Raw genomic sequence first — 6026 nt, forward strand, 5'->3', positions numbered from 1 at the left:
TTTCCATCCCCCTAATCACTTAGATGAGTGATCTTTTTCTAGGTGAATGAAGGAGGTTATGCCATCAATGGTGATAATGAATGCCTTTCTAAATTTAGAAATCAGTTCCATGGAAGAAGGGATAGGGGATTGATGTTCCTTAACTCCCTTCCTCATCCAAATGCAAACTCAAAGGAGTGGTTAGCCTTGAGAAACTTCTAGAGGCTTCCAATGGATAAGGAATCTTCAAACGCTCACAGAAATTTGCTCAAATTCACCCAGCGCAGGCCAAAGAGGGACCAAGTGCACTGCATAGCACCATGACAGTGTATGGTCTGCATTGTAGCGCACCCTAATGAATGCCTACCTGTGTTGATCTTCTTAGAGACAATTTTTGGATATTTTCATTGATGGAACTTCTTGGGAAATGAGGCATTCTGATGTTCAACCTCTTTAGGGCATGTAACAACTACATTAGGGGTTGATGGGCCCTAATAGTATTGATCTATAAGTTGGGGTTGATGTGACCAAATGGATTTGTAACATAGTGGTAGCGGTGGGAATCGACCCCATGTCACATGAGTACAAGATTAACCTAGTTGTTGATTCCCCTAGCACAATAGTAATAATAAATTGTAAAAAGTAGGGTGGTGATATTTTCAAAGGAAAGCTTCAATAATCAATTAATATGTGTTTTATTAAAATCCAATGAATGTATGGATAAGATTTTTTTGAAGAAATTATGTTTTATGAAGGTCCATACTTTGAGACATTAAGGGATGTAGTAGAAGACACATAGTTGTTTAATAGTCTAGGATGCTTGTGGTAAGATTTATTTGAAGAATTTATGTTTTAAGAAGGCCCATACTTTGAGACATGGAGGGATGTAATAGAAGACAAGTAGTTGTTCAATAGTCTAAGATGCTTGTGAATCGGAGAATCTATATGCCATTTGGGTTATGAGACAGGGATTGTTGTCCAATAGTTTAGGGGAGATCTAAGATTTGGAAGTTCCACATCATAACTTTACGAGGGTTACAAGATATTTCAAGTGCTAATAATATCCAATGATGTTGGGAAACTTGGATCATAGTTAATAGATTATATCTTTCAATGTGATAGGGAGCACCTTGAAGAGCTTTTTCTAGTCCAAGTATTGTTTTCAAAGATGAATCCTCTAAAGAATGTGTGATTTTACTTTTAGATATGACCACATGTGTTTATTTTCAATGATTTTTTATTTTTGGCGGTGTAATACTAAGAGGGGCCTTAGATTATAAGACATATTTATGTCAAGTTGTTAGGCATTAACTTATTTTTGAATGACAGTTGAGTACCTTCCAATAGAATAGGGAGAAACTTGAAGGAGTCTTGCTAGTCCAAGTATTGTTTTAAGAGGGTTTTTTTTCAGTGGTGTAACCCTAAAATGAGACCTTAGAATGTAAGGTTTATTTATGTCAAGTTGTAAGGCATTAAATTATTGTTGAATTATCATTGAGATAATAAGTCAACCACCTCCTTTCAAATAAGAAATAGTTATATCTTATAACCATTTTGAATCTTCAAAGATAAGCCATGAGATAAACAAGCCTCAATTGGGAACGATGGAAACGAGCACTAGGGTTATGCTTGGCGAGATACATTGAGGGTTGTTATCACTTAGAGTGGTGGCAGTGGAGGAAAAACGAGCTATGGGGGTAACCTTGATGACGATTGAGTTCTTTCAAAGTGGCGGGGCAACCTTAATGACCTGTCATTCACTGGATCTCACACATTTTCGACCAGATCCATCATTTTCTTTTGGATTTTATTCAGATCGCATGAGTTTCGGGGATGCAGGTTTATTCAATGATTAGATATGTCTCTATTTACTTATCAGAGTGTGGATATAGCCGGACGAGCTCTAATACTCTAGCATTTGGAGACTAAGAACCCAAAATCAGTGAGATCTTCGACAGATCTGAAGATAGGCAGTATGGGGACCTTTATCGGCTTCAATATGGCTTGGATTTTTGTCTGCAATGAATTTTTGGCCATCTTTCTTAAGATATAGGCCCCTTTCGATGCCTAGGGAATTCTCAAACAAGGTGATATGCACCTATGTCAAGAGTATGACATGGATCTAACCTACACGAAGATTTTTTTGGAGAGGATTTCCACCTGCAAGGAGAATGACGATGTCGATGGGAGGTTACAATTTATCTCTGAAGGATTTAACGACCACCGATCAGAGGATCAAATTTTCAGTTGGAGGTATGGATCGAAGCATAATGTTTCTCAGGTCCCCCATTGTGAGAGCTCTCAAATAGATATGGACATGGGAGCATCTTTACAATTTTTTTTTAATTCCAGATGGGAAATCGACCTCCATAAGGGCTAAGGAAGAGGAAGAGGACCTGGTACAAGATTTGAAGGAGAAGGTTCAAGATAAGCTAGGAATCTCAAAGCATGATCTAAGATGGGTTTAGTGGTTCCACTGGATGGTATGCATATCGAGATTCGGATTGGAGGTTCCATACTGGATGTTGGTGTTTTTCTTTTTCCCGGATAGCATTTTTCTTGGATGATGCTCTACACACTTTTTCTCATGTCTTATGTAGGCTATCCATGTCCATGATAGCATTTTCTTGGATGATGCTCTACACACTTATTCTCATGTCTTATGTGGGCTTTCCATGTCCCTCAGTGGATTGATATGTTTATGGATCAGGTTGTATTTTGATGGATGGATCTATGTTTTTTGTTTACATTCCCTACTTTAGATGTTTTATTGGGCACATATGGGACTATAAGGTCTTATTCTAGACCACTATGTATCTGGTTATTATTTACACACACTATTTTCATCCATGATATATGTACTGTATTTTTATTAATACAAAAATCAATGTTTTTTTCTTGCTGGAAAAGAAAAAGGGAAAGTTTTGCAAGATGCTTTCTGATTGCAAGAATACAACATCGAAAGAGATTTATATATTATCTTAAATCTGAGGTTGCGAGGAGCACTGCCCTAAACAAGTTTTTCAGTGAGTTTTTTCAAGGACACGAACTCGTTTAAGGAAGTTGTCAAAAGAAAAGATAAGACACAAAACAAATCTGATTAAATCCTAAATGCTCCAGGCCCCTACATCATGGAACAAATGAATCACACTTTGGAAATGGTAGTAGATCTTTCAAATGTCAACGCAATTCGTACAACCTTCCAAACCAAAGCAATTATATTAGATTTAATGGCTTCTTGTCAAAACAATGGATTTTTTCTACTTGGACCCCAAGGTGCAATATTTACATATATTCCAGGGGATTTTTCATCTTAAAATTTGAAACATTGCAGGACATGGACCACGTCTTAAAGGAGGGATCATGGTTTTGAGGTAGTGCGGGTCAATTCATAACCCCATGGTTCTTGGGTTTAGATGTCAATATAATGGTGGTTTCCAAAATGTCAGTGTGGGTTAGATTGCATAATCTCCCTCTCCATTTTTGGCATCATAAAGTATTAGAAGAAATCAAGAATACAATGGGGAAGTACATTAAGACAAATCTAGACAAAACTATAGAAGGAATTTTTATCTTTGCTAGAATTTCTGTGGAAGTAGATAAAGGTTTGCTTGATCGCATTCACATGATTCACAACAATTTGTGTTGGACCCAGTTCTTATATTTTGAAAATACAACTTTTAGATGTCGTATATGTGTTCAAACATGACACTTACAACATACGTGTCCTCAAGCAAAGAAAGATCCAAAAAGGAAAAAGAAACAAACCAAAAAGCCAAAGGGATGGTAGTTTCTAGAATAGTCTCTTTCAGAAGAAGAAGACTATGAGGAAACATGTACTCCGACTCTCATGGAAAATCAAAATCCACATGACATAGTAGTAGGCGGAGGAGGCCAACAAGGAGGAACACTGGTACTAAGCTTAATAGCGCCTAAAGCAATAGAAATTTCAGTGCCAATACAACACAATGAGAAGACCCCTGCTAAAAAGGAGGTGGGAGGTTTTAAACGTTCCCATGTATTTGAGATATCAGACTCAAACAAGGATACCTTGATGAAGCAAAAGAAAATCAATTAACACTCATAAGTGCTACTCCAAATCAAGGAGGCTGACAAAAAGCAGAAAAGAAAAAAGGAAGGGGTAGCTAAGTGACTTTGCACTTAGTCCCAACTCGTAATTTTTTATCTTTTTTATTTTTGATAGTTGGTTGTATGAGCCACATTTTACCAGTATGACCGAATTATCTTAAGCATCTGCAAAATGTGATTTTGTTTTATAAATTGAATTATGGTTATTTTCCTCGGAAAATAAAAATAAAAAATAGCCATTTTCAATTTTTATGAAAGATATATATGTTATTGTAATGATCAAATTGAGTTGGTATTGAATATTTTTTTTAGTTCATATCATTGTTCATTTTTCCTTCTTATAGGTTAAGTTTTTTTTGTTCATGACCACCATACCATCTCAAAACATCACAATATAGCCTCCATGATTCAAATTTTCACAATATGATTGTATACCACTGCACAACAACAATTTCGAAACAAGTAAGAAAAGAAAGTAAACTAACCATAAAAGCTAGTACTTGATTTCATACCTTGATGAATGACATAAAAATAAGCAACGATTTACTTAAAAACACTAAAACGATTACAGTATACTCTTTATCTAACAATGCACATTAAATATGAGTCCATTTTTAGTTACATTAAGTTGAAATTAATGGATAAAATTTGTTTCACGGTTGTGTGTGTGTTTTAGTTTAGACTCAGTTCCTATTTTCTAGGAGATAGTTGTGATCTCCCTAAATTGAGTGTAAACTTATATATTTCTGATTTGATTATTAATGAAATAGAGCAGTACTGCTTGGGCAATCTCCAGGTGTAGCATGGCTCAACTGTGAGTTCAGTGTGTAAGTTTCATTCTAATTTGTCTTTCCATTGTTTAACATGGGATCAAAGCATTGGTGGCTAGATAGAGAGCCTTGGTGGTTGAGTTGGATATGTAGTGAGCCTTGATGGCTGAGTTGAGCTTTAGTGGCTGAGATTGGAGAGAAAGTAAGCCTTGGTGGCTGAGAGCCTTGGTTGATCCAGAATCTTTTGCTTATAGATGTGTTAAATAATACATGCATAAACTGTAGCTTAACATATAAATTTAATGTGCACATGAGAGAAGAGGAGAAACACATAAAGCATGAAATAAGACAACAAGAACTGATAAAGGAGTTCATCCGACTTGGACTACGTCTCCAAGCCCTGCTCTATCAATGGGGAGGCCTTCATTCATTAAGTGGCATGAGAAAGAAGAGTACAAACATCAGTTAAAAAAAAGGAGTTTTATACCTCCATACTGAAAAATGGCTGAAAATTGCAGAACTACAATGGAGAAACGAACAATGCCATTGTGTTTGTGGCGTCGAGAAATGCTGAAACCATATAAAATTTGTCAAAATCTAATAAAGTGGAAATTTGTCCCTCCTGCAAAATTTTTCCTCGAACTATGTGCACTGCCTCCTCTCTTGGGCGCACCGATGAATTGTGTTTAAATAAAAAACAGGTGGCGGATTTCTCAATAAAATAGTTTTAGCACAATTGGTTTGAGATCCGGTTAATATGCAGGAGTTCTAGCGGTCAAACCCCACCTCCTTTTTTTAGACATCAAAATTTTAATTTTAAACAAGGATCATGCTGGGCCCACCTTGGTGTAGAAATTCCCACTGTAGATCACCTGATAATGCAATATACTAAAGAAAAATACTTGATCTACTTCTACAAACAATTATGCGGAAGCTTAATCAAATATGAGAAAGCTCAATGGAACACATATAACTAATAAGGAGAAATCAATCACACATAACACAGAAGAAATAACTAGGGGAAAGCCTCAGCCTAAAACCCCAACTCTGTATGATCATACAAGTGGAAATCTTGTTCAATTTACAAAAAGAATCAGCTCTCAAGCTATCCTGCTCTCTCTGTAATCAAACAATACAACTCACAAACTGAATATACATAGAATATATCCTCCTCAAGCCCTCCAAGCC

This window comes from Pinus tabuliformis, chromosome 2_1 (assembly GCF_031772625.1).
Source record: "Pinus tabuliformis cultivar Carrire ecotype Pingquan chromosome 2_1, CPIR1, whole genome shotgun sequence".
NCBI lineage: Eukaryota > Viridiplantae > Streptophyta > Pinopsida > Pinales > Pinaceae > Pinus > Pinus tabuliformis.